The sequence below is a fragment of the Erpetoichthys calabaricus genome, chromosome 4, assembly GCF_900747795.2.
Source record: "Erpetoichthys calabaricus chromosome 4, fErpCal1.3, whole genome shotgun sequence".
Taxonomy (NCBI): domain Eukaryota; kingdom Metazoa; phylum Chordata; class Cladistia; order Polypteriformes; family Polypteridae; genus Erpetoichthys; species Erpetoichthys calabaricus.
Genome location: NC_041397.2, coordinates 320,851,390 through 320,865,215, shown reverse-complemented (window position 1 = coordinate 320,865,215; position 13,826 = coordinate 320,851,390). Strand labels below are relative to the sequence as shown.

The 13,826-nt window shown below is 44.5% G+C and overlaps 1 protein-coding gene and 1 non-coding gene across 2 annotated transcripts in view; one reads left to right on the top strand and one right to left on the bottom strand.

Moving 5' to 3' along the window:
- LOC114643526 (NACHT, LRR and PYD domains-containing protein 3-like) overlaps positions 1 to 13,826 on the top strand; it is a 2,412,635-nt gene that overhangs the window by 1,667,632 nt on the left and 731,177 nt on the right. The gene's annotated exons all lie outside the window — the stretch shown is intronic.
- On the bottom strand, positions 6,547 to 6,628 carry trnal-uaa (transfer RNA leucine (anticodon UAA)). The gene has a single exon. It is a non-coding gene; the product is annotated as a tRNA-Leu (tRNA).

The window sequence follows — 13,826 nt, the reverse complement described above, 5'->3', positions numbered from 1 at the left end:
TCTTCATTCCTCTCCTTGACACCATACCTACCCATCACCTCCTCATCTCTTCTGTTCCCTTCACCAACATGTCCATTGAAATCTGCTCCAATCACCACTTTTTGCCCCTTGGGTACACTGTTCATCACTTCATCCAACTCACTCCAGAAATCTTCTTTCTCACCCATTGCACACCCAACTTGCAGGACATATGCACTAACAACATTCATCATCACACTTCCAATTTCTAGCTTCATAATCATTACTCTGTCTGACACTCTTTTCACCTCCAAAACACTCTTGACATGCTGTTCCTTCAGAATAACTCCTACCCCATTTCTCCTCCATTCCACACCATGATAGAACAATTTGAATCCACCTCTGATCCACCTGGCCTTACTCCCCTTCCATTTAGTCTCTTCACACACAATATATCAGCCTTCCTTCTCTTCATCATATCTGCTAACTCTCTCCCCTTACCAGTCATACTGCCAACATTCAAAGTTCCTACCCTCAGTTCCACTCTCTTTACCTTCCTCCTGTCCTTCTGCCTCCGGACACGTCTCCCCCCTCTTCTCCTTCTTCTTCTTCTTCGGCCAACAGTTGCCCAATTTCCACCAGCACCCTGTTGGTTAACAGTACTGGAGGCGGTCGTTGTTAACCCGGGGATCGACCAATCCGGTATGGAAATCTGTATTGTTGTCCGCATATTGATTTAGCAAAATTTTACACCGGATGCCCTTCCTGACATAACCTTCCCCATTTATCCGGGCTTGGGACTGGCACAAAGAAACACACTGGTTTGTGCATCCCCTGTGGCTGGGTTGGCAACAATACTATTGTTTAACCAATGAAAATGTGTTTCCACTATTGTTAAGCAAAGGAAATTAGTATGTACCATTATTTAACCAATCGTCATGTTGATCTAAGCAGAGCCTGAAGCAGTTATACACCTCTGGACAAATCGGAATAAAGAGAAGTATGGTCAGAGATTTCTGACCACCGCTGGCTTCTTTAATGGTTTTGGCACCATCCTGATGTGGCTACACCCTGTAGGCTTGTAACTGGCACAGATTCCCTTAGGCCTGAGGCCAGCAACAAAATCACTTTGCCAATATGTGTGGCAAAGACAGAAATGTCCGTGATTGGCATCGATATGAGTTCAAAGCCACGATGTTTTTACTCTGAACACATTGCATTTTGCGTAGAAGGTTGCTCAGACATAATAAAGCCTCAGATGTAGAATGATAATGTTCGTGCAGACACTCCTCTGGGCCTGCCAGAATGTCCAATCGGGTTATCATTATGTTTCACTGAACAGAATTTTGTGAAGGAGTTGTGCTTCTTTATCAATTGCTCATTCAGGAAGTGGTACGACATTTTCATCATTTTGTTGGCTTTTTCTGCTTTTAAATTTATGAACTTTGATCTTATGACTGGATGCTCTGCTGTGGCGTCAAAGCATTGATCCTTCACAGTAAAGCTGCTCTTTTGCAGGTTCATTTCAGCACATTTCTTGCCACTTCTTAATTGTGCTGGATTTCATCAAATCTTTCTTTCTCGAAGAGTCAAATCCTGATCCCGTTCCAAAGAGCAGGATCAGCGAGTTATCGCATCTTTGGCATCATGGATCAAAAAATTCTGGCTTAATCTGTTCCAGAAAGAACAGGTTTGGTTAAATCCTGGTTTTATGGAGTGGAATTAACCCCATTTCCATAAATCCTCCATCCATCCATTTCCCAGCCCACTAAATCCGAACACAGGGTCACGGGGATCTGCTGGAGCCAATCCCAGCCAACACAGGGCACAAGGCAGGAACCAATCCCGGGCAGGGTGCCAACCCACTGCAGTTTCATAAATCCTGACTTACTTTAATCAGGTTTCAGATTTTAGTGCTAACACCATATTTAAAATGAACCAAATATTTAACAGGAAAAAAGAACAAATTCATTTGGTCTAACACACATACATGCTCTCCTCTAGGCATTCATGTATCATAACCAGTTTGTAACTTCTGGAGTAACACAAGAAAACAGAGAAACTGGGAAATGACAGCCAGCTCATGTAATGGAGTAATCCAAAGTAGTATTAAGGCAGGGTGTTTCTGTCAAAATGTCAATCAAAGATGATTGATGACTTGATGGCCCGGCCCCCTTTCTTGTGATTGGTGGATTTAAATGATGCACCCTGCCACCTCTCCTATGATTGGTGAATCAACCCCACCCAGTTCCCACCTTAATCCCTCCCCCTCCATCTGATTGGTCAGGGTTTGTGTCAAGAGCAGTTTGATGGGTGTTGATCCCTCCCACCTTAATCCCACCCCACCTGCCTGATTGGTTCAGGGTTTGTGTCAAGAGCAGTTTGATGGATGCTGCCTCTGCATTGCCCCCCAGTCTGTTAATACCTGTTTGTTGGCTGGCACCCCCTCCCTGCCCCTTCTCCTGAGGCCCCTTATATCAAAAGAATGATCTTGTCTTGGACCCAAGGCCTGATCGACATGTCCAGACATGTTCCTGCTCATACCCAGCCGGCCAGGTCTCCCTCATAGCCGCTCCTACATATCCTCTCAATGGTGCTGGATGTCCCCGCATCTATGATTTTAATATTTTCACGAGATTAAAATATCTATCTATCTAACCTTTGCTTTATAATTTGTAAAAAAAGGAAAACCTTTTCAATCAAAACCGTTTTTAATTGCTCCCTGTAAGCCGCAGTTCGAACGAATCAGCCTTCACTATCTCACAGAAAACCATTTCACAAAAGGGCACGCTGACAGGCTCTGCGCTCATAGCTCAGTGTGTAGAGAGAGAGAGAGCAGGCACGTTCCTGTAGCTTGAATCTGGCAGGCCCTGCGTGTGCCTACCCCCCTGCTGTGGGCTCCTTCTAGTACTACTCCTGATAGTAGTACACAGACATACATTTACGAGCGGCAAATCCTACTCGATTTCCAAAGAAACTGCGCTGAAATATCCAGTGAGGTGACAGAGACGCTCCTCAGCCTTTGCTTACTTTGGCAGCCTGAGAAGCTGAGCTGACGAAAACGCAAGTGCAGCGATTGGAAGCAGAAACGAGGTAAACGTGGAGGTGTTAGCACAAGGCTAAAAACGAACCCAACCAGACCTGCGATACCAGCCATTCTGCTCATGCATGCCCGATCGCTGGACAACAAGCTGGATTATATAAAGCTGCAGCGGGCCAAGCAGTGGGAAATGAGAGACCGTTGCATTTTTATTTTCACTGAGACATGGCTCCAGGGAAACATTGCAGACTCGGCCATTCAGCTAGATGGACTGACCATCTTCCGAGCGGACAGAGACGCCTCTTTGTCCGGTAAGGGGGACTGTGTGTTTATGTGAACAGAGAGTGGTGTACGAACACTGCCTCAGTTGTGTGACACTGCTCCCCGCTGATAGAGGTTTTATCAGTAAGGTGTCGGCCTTTCTACCTGCGAGAGAATACAGTTGTGTGCTGGTGTTTGCTGTCTACCTCCCACCTAGCGCAAATGCTAACCAGGCGCTAGCGGAACTCTACGAGATCATCAGCAAACTGCAAACGATGCACCCCGAGGCATTTTTCATTATTGCTGGAGACTTCAATCATGCCAGCTTGAAGTCATTTCTCCCAAAATTCTCCCAGAATGTGAACTTTGCCACTAGAGGGGGAAGCTGTCTGGACGATGTTTACACGAGCGCTCCTGACGCCTACAAGGGCCTACCCCACCCTAACCTCGGCTGTTTAGATCATATCAGCGTTTTTATGGTCCCTGCTATACAAGTCCCTGCTGAAGCGCACTAAACCAGCCGACAAGAACATCAGAGTGTGGCAGGATGGTGCGATTTCAGTTCTCCAAGACTGCTTCGAAATGACAGACTGGGACATTTTCAGGGAGACTGCTATGGATGGTGACTCCATCAATCTGGGGGAGTACACAGACTCTGTGACTGGCTATATCTCCAAATGCATAGAGGATGTTACTGTTACCAAGGATGTTACCACAAAAGCCAACCAAAAGCCCTGAATGACAAGAGAAGTGCACAAGCTGCTCAAGATCAGAAATGCAGCCTTCAGATCTGGAGACAAGGCCGTCCTCAGGATGACCAGAGCCAACCTGTCTCGCGCTATAAGGAGAGCTAAGTGGTCATACGTGCAGAGGATTAACAAACAATTCAGCAGCACCAGAGACACACGTCATATGTGGCAGGGCATTCAGACAATTACAAACTACAAGCCCAACCCACACAGCAGCAATGGTGATGCCTCCCTTCCGGATGAGATGAACAACTTCTTCTCACGGTTTGAGGCGCAGAACAAAGAGCCTGCAAGAAAAGCAACACCTCCCTCCACTGACCAGGCACTCTGTCTCTCCATAACTGACGTGAAGAGGACTCTATCCAGAGTCAATCCACGCAAGGCTGCAGGACCTGACAACATACCTGGTCGTGTGCTCAAAGAATGTGCCAGTCAACTGGCTGGTGTCCTCACAGACATCTTCAACACATCTCTGAGCCAGTCGTCAGTCCCAGCATGCTTTAAGTCGACCACCATCATGCCAGTGCCGAAGAAATCATCAGTGACATGCTTGAATGACTACCGACTAGTTGCACTCACGCCAATCATCATGAAGTGCTTCAAAAGGTTAGTTATGTCACACATAAAGACTAATCTCCCTGCCTCCCTTGACCCTCTTCAGTTTGCATACCGCTCAACTGGTCAACTGAGGATGCCATATGCTCTGCCCTTCACCTCTCCCTGACACATCTGGATAAAAAAGACACATATGTCAGGATGCTATTCATAGACTTTAGCTCTGCCTTCAACACAATCATCCCTCAAAAGCTGGTTGTAAAACTGAACAGGTTGGGCCTGAACACCACCCTCTGCCATTGGATCCTGGACTTCTTGACAGAGAGGCCCCAGTCAGTTCAGATGGGCTACAACACCTCCAGCATCATCACACTGAGCACTGGAGCACCGCAGGGCTGTGTGCTTAGTCCACTGCTCTTCACCCTGCTGACTCACGACTGCACAGCCATGCACAACACTAACCACATCATCAAGTTTGTGGATGATACGATGGTGCTGGGATTAATAAGCAGGGATGATGAAAGAACATACAGAGATGAGGTGGAACGGCTGTCCGCATGGTGTGAAGACAACAATCTATCTCTCAATGTCGACAAGACAAAAGAGATAATCGTGGACTGCAGAAAATCACGTCCTGCCCACATCCCACTCAACATCAATGGTTTAGATGTGGAGACTGTTAGGAGTACCAAGTTCCTCGGTGTGCACATAACTGAGGAACTTACATGGACACATAACACCTCATCACTAATCAAGAAAGCCCAGCAGAGACTACACTTCCTGAGGCGGCTGAAGCAAGCAAGTCTTCCCCCTTCCATCCTCACTATGTTCTACAGAGGCACCATTGAGAGAGTTCTGACCAGCTGTATCACAGCCTGGTATGGCAACTGCAACATATCTGACCGCAAGCACCTGCAAAGGATAGTGAAGACAGCAGAGAACATTATTGGGGTGCCTCTCCCTTCACTACAAGACATATTTTACAAACGCAGTGTCCTGAAGGCCTGCAGCATTGTACAGGACCCCTTACACCCCTCACATGGACTTTTCACACTTCTGCCATCCAAGAGAAGGTACTGCAGCATCAGAGCCAGATCTGCCAGGATGCAGGAGAATTTTTTTTTCCTTAACACCAGGCTGCCCACTGGGACCTTCCACACGGCCCCAACCACCTACCTCTAAAAACTTAACTTTTATACATGAAAACCACTGTCCTATGAAGACGAGTGTGCAGGCACAGAAGAATTGAAAATCTCATACTGACCTTTAAGGATTTTGACACTCTTGATATCCTTCTGCTGTGAAACATTCTGACCTGTCATTGTTTACACACGTCTTAAACAACTATTATCATACACTGATCATTTCTGTATTATCTATATCTATTATTTATTATTTATTATATTACATATCTCACACATCGATATTGCTGCTACTTCTTTGTCTTGTCTTTGCACAATGTCTTGTCTTGTTTGTGTTTTTATTTTAAATTTAAATTTTAATTCTATTTTTAATTTATTATTTGCACGTCATGTTGTTACACTGTGGACCCTGAGCTTTGCAATTTCGTCTGGAAAATGGATGGATGGATGAATGTATACTTGTATATGGTTGAGATGACAATAAAGTTCACTTTGACTTTGACTTGACTTTTCGCTGAGAAAACAGACGCTCGTTTTGTGGTTTTTAACTTTTGAAAGTAAAGGATTTTAGGTATTGTGTGTAAGGCACGAGATAACTAGTTCAATATAAGAGGTAAGTAGTATACAGCAATTCCCTTTTAAATCACGTATAAAAAAATCTGTCTATCTAAAACAAACCCTTTTCTATGAAATGCACCACATTTTAAATAATCAAGTACATTTATGTATGTATTTTCAGCTGAGCTCAGGATCCACATTGCGGAAGTATTTCGTTTAACTTTCTAAAGGTAAGAGCTGTACCCAGACACACAGAGTGAACAGGCACACTTGAATAACAAGCTACCAGAAGTGGGGATTGAACCCACGCGGCATTTGCCCTTTGGATCTTAAGTCCAACGTCTTAACCACTCGGCTATTCTGGTGGTATAAAAAGCCATTTTAACCACTCTTTGCCACTCCATGAAAACTGCGGTCAGTCTTTCAGCTCCTTCAAAAACAGGTGGAGACTCATCTTCTCTTCTGACGCGGGAGGCAATGGGGTGAGGCGACTCCCACTTCAGCAGCACACAGTGACAGGGCAGATAATGTACTGATGTCATATTGACTAGACTGTCCGTGTTAAGGTCTGATGACCAATTCACATCGTCATCACTGTCACTCCATTCAAGCAATGGTTCATTTTCAGTTTGTTCTAAAGCTGTCTTCATGACTTCTCATTTACATGCAATTATGTCTTTGGTTGAAGCCTCCACCCCACCCATGAATATTGATGAGATAACATCGTTATTATAAAGTGGCAAAATGCACAGACATGTTCTTGATTTTTTTGCAGGATGATGTTATTTCATCCAATAGATGACAGCAGAACACTGTTCTGAGAGTTATTTAGGCTTAATATTGGAAAGTGGATCATTGCATGTCACCCCAAGTCTGACTCGAGTTTAACCATACAGTATTTACATAGAAATAAGACCCCAATCTCGGGGTTAACACCAAGGAATTTATGTCAATGCAACACCAGTGTCTGAAATATTACATGAGGAAATTTGACAAATTTGACAACAGGCTAGAGGGCCATCAGTACAACAGAACAATAATGTGTCTGTAGATTATCAAAGTCTCAAGAATAGCAAAATTAGAAATGCTAAATGGCTTTGGTACATTACTGAACCATGTCACAGCCACTATGGAATAGTGGATATGGAATAACAAGAGAAAAGAAGAAAATCACCTTCAACTTTCAGAGTGATGTGAACTTCTTCATTCCATGGTCCAGAGTCCACAAAACATGTGTAGAGGCCACCATCAGAAACACGGACATCCTGGAGTCTCAGAGACACGTTTCCATTCTGGAGCTCTTCTAGGAACAGTGATGTCCTTCCCTTATAAGCCTGCATCTGACGCTCAGGTCTGATTTTGAGATTCTGGTACAAAAGTACTGGAGAATCAAAGTCGTCTCTAAGCCACCTCACTTCAAACCTCTGAGCACTAATAACTGGTGAGAGTGAGGCGGGTAGGGTGACATCTTCACCAACAAAAACAAGAACAGCGGAAGAAGGTGCAACAACTTGAAAGATCTCTGAAAAGAAAACACAAAATGCTGTAGTGAGTGTTAAAATGTTCAGAAAAAGTCCATCTGAGTCCATGAAGACAAATCCCGTAGTGTGAGAGATGAAGACTCTCATCTGCTTCAGTCCCATACTGATATTAAGATCACTTCTAGGTTTTGATATTCTACCCAAATGACAGATCTCTACTTCACTCTTTCCAATAAATTGTCTGATGCTCAGATTGGACACAAACATATCTGTCAGAATTCAACATTAGGGTTAGAATTTGAGGTAAAATACAAAGAACAAATTAGAATTACAAAAAAAAACCTACTGGTTAAAATAAAAAAAAGTTCTATTTAAAGACAACAAGTTATATAAAATAAGAACAACAAATGATACAAACACATACGTGTCCAGGCGACGTGTGTCATGTGGAGTAGAAAGAACACAGAGCAGCTCCATCCCTTCTGGACCTTCATTACTGCAAAAGAATCAAAGTTTGGTTTGTCCAGACAATAAGAAATGATTATGATGTCCTCAGAGATGAGGCAGACACTCTCATGAAGCAGACAAGATGGTGCCATCCCTTGGACACACTGTGCTGCCCTTCACATCCATTTACTTATTGTATGTCTACAAGTGAAATGCACAGAATTCCTCAGTATATTAGATGAGAGTTGTCTCAAAGTGCACACGTCGTGTATACAAATGACTGGGACTGGCATGAAAGTCACCAACACCTGAGACTGGGAATATTGATATTGGCTCATTACCATAAACAGCACACTCTGCTGCCCTGCAGGATCTTGTTCAGCATTTGTTTACAGGCTTTAAAGAAAGTCAATCAGACCATTTGGTCAAATCATCAGACTCCATTGAGTTGTCCCTGGTGCTCTGCTGAGATGGACCTCTACATGGGCGCTGGTTTATTTTTTCACTTACCTGAACATTGTGGACAAACACTGAAATGGAGAATCTTTCTTTAAGTAACATGGTAGTACAACAGCCCTTCACTCCAGACTTGGAGACTAATCATATTAGACAGATAATTAACAGGTGAGGACCATAGCAATGGCTATGGAGCCAGTAACCCACATCTCACTGAACAGGATGGCACTCATCTGAATTAAAATCGCTTTTGTCCCTTTATGTATTTCATTTGGTAAATGTAAGATTGTGTTTATTTGAACTTTATGAATTTGTAAATCATTTCCAATGGGAATAATCCCATTAATCCCACTGCCAGTGGGAATATAAAAATAAAAATACAATTAATTGAACACGGCCATCTTGTCTGAGCTGCTCCTCCACCCTGCTTTTAATTTTTTTTTTTCTGTTTTTGGTTTCTTTCCATTGATGTTTTCTTTATTTGTTGATGGTTCTTCTTAATTGTGTCCCTATCCTCTGGCTGACAAAATGCCACCAGTTACTGAGGTGTCCTGCTGACGATGGCCTTCACCGTCTACACAATAAAAGTGCCGAGTCGAGCCTCAGTCTTAGCTGATATTTCTCAGTGTTGCTCCTCGTGGTCTCCTTCTGCTCCTGTGTTGTGTTGTGTGGTTTTGTCTCTGGCTTTAAAACTTTGGCTCAGTATTTGGACCTTCAATAATGGTTTATGCCATTGTTGTGGATTTGTTATTATTTGTTCTTGGATCATATAAAGTAGTTTACAGGAGAGACTCTAAACTGTTCAGGTAAGAGGCCTGTTGCTTCTCGTCTGAAATCTGTGCACTGCATGCTGGACATAATGGTGCACAGAATAGCCAAACTATTTCAACTCCCATGGCTGCTTTAGCATTGTTAGAAGACATCGCAAATGAAAGAATTAGAAGAGAGTGCGTATTTATAGATGATGATGACAGGCTTCTAAGTCGATTTCGATTTCCCAGAGCTCTCCTCTTGGCGCTGTGTGCTGAACTGGCACAAGCTTTACAAAGGCAGACTTTGAGGAATTGCGCTCTACCTGTTTCTTTACAAGTTCTGTCCACTCTCGGGATTTTAGCCACAGGAGCTTTTCAATGTGAACTTGCTGACCAATCGGGTATTTCACAAACATCACTGAGTCGCGCCATGCCAGCTGTATAGGATGGTATTACTGCTGTCATCCAGATAGATAAGATTTCCTTACACTGTGGTTGAACTGCGAAACATCGATTCGCAGCAATGTCAGGTTTTTCAAATGCAATCAGAACAGTCAACTGTACTCACATTCCTATTATAACAATTGTGCTTTGGTTCTACATCTGGAGAGCAACCACCCAGCCAGAACAATGGCTTCATGAGTTGTCAGAGGGTCCCACCCTTCCCTCCAGAGGCTAGGGGGCAATGGGTCTCACTCGAAACCCTGTGGAGCAATGGAAGTGAAGTGTGCAGTGCCAGTCACCCAGATAGCGTTGCCGAGACAGGATCCTGGGCACCCAGCAGCCTGGGTGCACCGCCAGCCTGTCTTGCCCACCCTGCTGGGGAGGTGGAGCCAGAGCAAACGTGATAATGGTGAAATATGCCTGGGCAAGGCGAAGCCAGAGGAAACTCTGGTGGAGATCCGCAGTGGTCCTGATTTGCAAATCAGTTGTCCAACCTGGGTATAGGGGGAAAAGTCTAATCGAACCATCTAGCAACTAGTTCCCTCCGAAGTTTCCCTCAGGATAGCTGGCACTTGTTGGCACGCAGTTTTATCTGGTAAAGCGAATGATAAGAGGCCTTGGGGACAAAACAATCTTAATCTATTCTCAAACTTTAAATGGGTAAGAAGCCTGGCTCACTGGTGTGGAATGCTGAGGGCCTAGTGGGCCACTTTTGTTAAACAGAGCTGGCACTGCAGGATGAACTGAATGCCAGGTTAAGGCGCCCAATGCAGACACTCATCAGATCCCAGAAAAGGTGTTGGTTGATAGAGACAGCAGGATGGTGACCATGGAAGTCGGAACCTGCTAAAGAGTGTGTAACAACTCACCTGCCGAATCAACCAGCCCTGAAAATGGATGGCACTGGAGTGTCGGGCCCATACCTGGCTGTTGCCGGCACTAGTGGCTGCGAGGGCTAAGCTGCAATAAGTAGAAGGGCCACTGTGGTGCGCACTGAAGCCTAGGGTGAGGGTCCGGGTGGAGCAACCGTGGGTACAGATCTTGGTGGTAGTAGCAAATATTTAAACAAGTGCTTTGAAGGCCAAAGTGGAGCAGGGTTCCATGTGAACAGCAGTTGAACATGGGTCAGTTGGTCCTAAGGGATGGGTGAGCACCTTTCTGAATCGTGGGGCCCATTGAAAGGGAGTCGGGTTCAGATCTCTGAATCCAGAGTGGCAGAGATGGGTGGGGGCGATGATGCATGCGATCCTGGAGAAGCCGGCAGGAGCCCTGAGGAGATTTCTGTTTTCTCGTTGAAGGGTAAGGCTGCCCTGGAATGGGTTTGTCCGAGAGGGGGACCTGCTCCTTGGAAAGCGTTGCACTTCCGGTGGCATCTGGAGAGGTCTCGACGGCCCGTGAAAATCCGTGGGAGGTCTCCAGGGTGAACAGCTTTTGGCATGTTAGAACAATGTAGGTAAGGGAAGTCAGCAAGCCAGATCTGTAACTTTGGAATAAGGATTGCCTCTAAGGGCTGGGTCGGTTGGGCTGGGGTGCGAAACGGGGCTCGGCACATCTCCCAGTTGCAGCACGTGTTGGAGTAACTATGTTTAGCAATCAGATCCTTGTTCTACCTTCTTACTGTCTAACAAAACCATAGTCAAGATCTGGGCTTGGCAAGGGAAACAGGTGGCTCCTGTGTGCAAACAGTATGAAACTTATGGAATTAACGGAACTATATTATACTGTACCACTGAGAGCTGCTATCTCAAGAACTCCTCTTTAGGAGATGCTTATGGACTCTAAATATGGACTATAAACTTAGCCATTATTGATACATCTATGTATCTTTTATCGAAGCAACGTTGTATTATGTTTGGAATGTTCAATGCAAAGTAATGACTTAATACGTACAACTTATACTATCTTGAACCCGGGAGAGGTGGCTGTATGGCCATAAGTCCCTGTACTCAAACACTTTGTACATTACTGTTCCATGTAAAAGATGTAAATTACGAGTCCAATAAAGAATGATACCCATTTCAGAAGGAATGAAAGAAAGAAATGCAGACTTAAAATTATCTCATCAAAAATGAGCGGAAAGAGGATGCTGGAGGTAGCTTGGAACGAATAAAAGATGCGGAAAGCTACTGTCACAGTTTGGCTGCAAAGAGAAGCAGCTCAGCATGTGAGGAAATCTCAACTCCAATGAGCAAGACTAATGGTCTCTGATCTAGCCCATGGATGCTGTGTTTGGCAGACCCACTCCTCGGGCTTGTCGACATCAGCCCCTGTGCCCCAGTTTGTGGGCTTATGTTGTAGACTGCTGGACAGTTGTTATGGCCGGCTTAAGACCCATGGTCGACAACGTATGGATCACCAGGACCTACGATGACTCCTATACTTGGAAGACGGCCACGTAGACGGCGCAGGGAGAGGAAGCAAAAAAGAGGCAAGCGAGCAGGATTACTAACTAGGCTAAAGGCTGCTCCGCATAAAACCCCTCTTCCTAGAGTTTTTCTTGCAAATACTAGATCACTCGCAAATAAAATGGACGAGCTCCGACTGGATATTTCCACACATAAACCTACAAGGGACTGCTGCCTTTTGATTTTTTCGGAGACGTGGCTGGATCCCACCATACCGGACACAGCAGTTGAGCTTGCAGATTGCACACTCCATCGAACCGATCGAACCCCCGATTCCGGTAAGAAAACAGGTGGAGGGCTGTGTGTCTATACTAATACTGCTTGGTGCACTAATACAACTACAATCAACAAGTTTTGTTGTCCGGACGTGGAATATATGATGCTCAGATGCCGACCGTTTTACCTACCGAGAGAATATACCGTCGTTATTGTTATGGCAGCATACATACCTCCTCAGGCTCATGTTAAGTCAGCACTTGAAAAATTGTTTGACATTATCAGTAAACAACAGAACTCGCACCCTGATGCCATTTTTATCATTGCTGGGGATTTCAATCAAGCGAATCTTAAGGATGTATTCCCCAGATTTTATCAGCATGTACCTTGTAAAACCAGAGGGGAGAACACCTTAGAGCAGGTCTATACAAACATAAAAGACGCCTATAAGGTCATTCCACACCCCCACCTCGGCCAGTCTGATCATCTCTCTTTGTCTCTTGTTCCAGCGCACAAAGCCCTTATCAGCAGTACTAATCCAATTAGCAAGACTGTTAAAGTTTGGCCTGAAGCTGCCATTTGCCAACTCCAGGACTGCTTTGAACAAACAGACTGGAATATATTTTCTCATCAGACAGACTTAGAGACATATACTTCATCTGTGCTGTCATATATTAACACTAGAATTACCAGAGCTTACGAAAAAACTCGTATATCCGGCCCACCTTAAATCGCTTCTTAAATCCGTTCACACCTCTCCGCCAGCATCCTTTGTCCTCTAAATGTGCTGATAAAAGACAAGCTGCCAGCAGCCGGCTATTCCATCCCCCCACCAACTTAGAACGTGAGCGAACTTTTCCCAGCTCACGACTTGATTGTTTACCTGGGAGTGAAGTGCAGTTTTACAGTGGAAATGATAGATCGTTATTTGGAAGACACTCATGAAATGCGTGTTCCGTTTCTAAAGTAATCTGTGTAAACACATTGTTAAAACAGAAACTTTTTCATATTTTAGTAATAAATGTTACAAAATGTAGTAGGCATAAACTATAGAATATATAAAGCCCGAGTTCCAAAGATCAAATGAACACTTTCACAAAAGCTTCAAAAATGATTCCACAGCTTTCGCTCACGTTCTAAGTCGGTGGGGGGATGGAATAGCCGGCTGCTGGCAGCTTGTCTTTTATCAGCACATTTAGAGGACAAAGGATGCTGACGGAGAGGTGTGAACGGATTTAAGAAGCGATTTAAGGTGGGCCGGATATACGAGTTTTTTCGTAGGCTCTGGTAATTCTAGTGTTAATTGCTGTGTGGACAATGTCACTGTCAACAAAAGGATTAAGGTCTACCCAAATGAGAAAC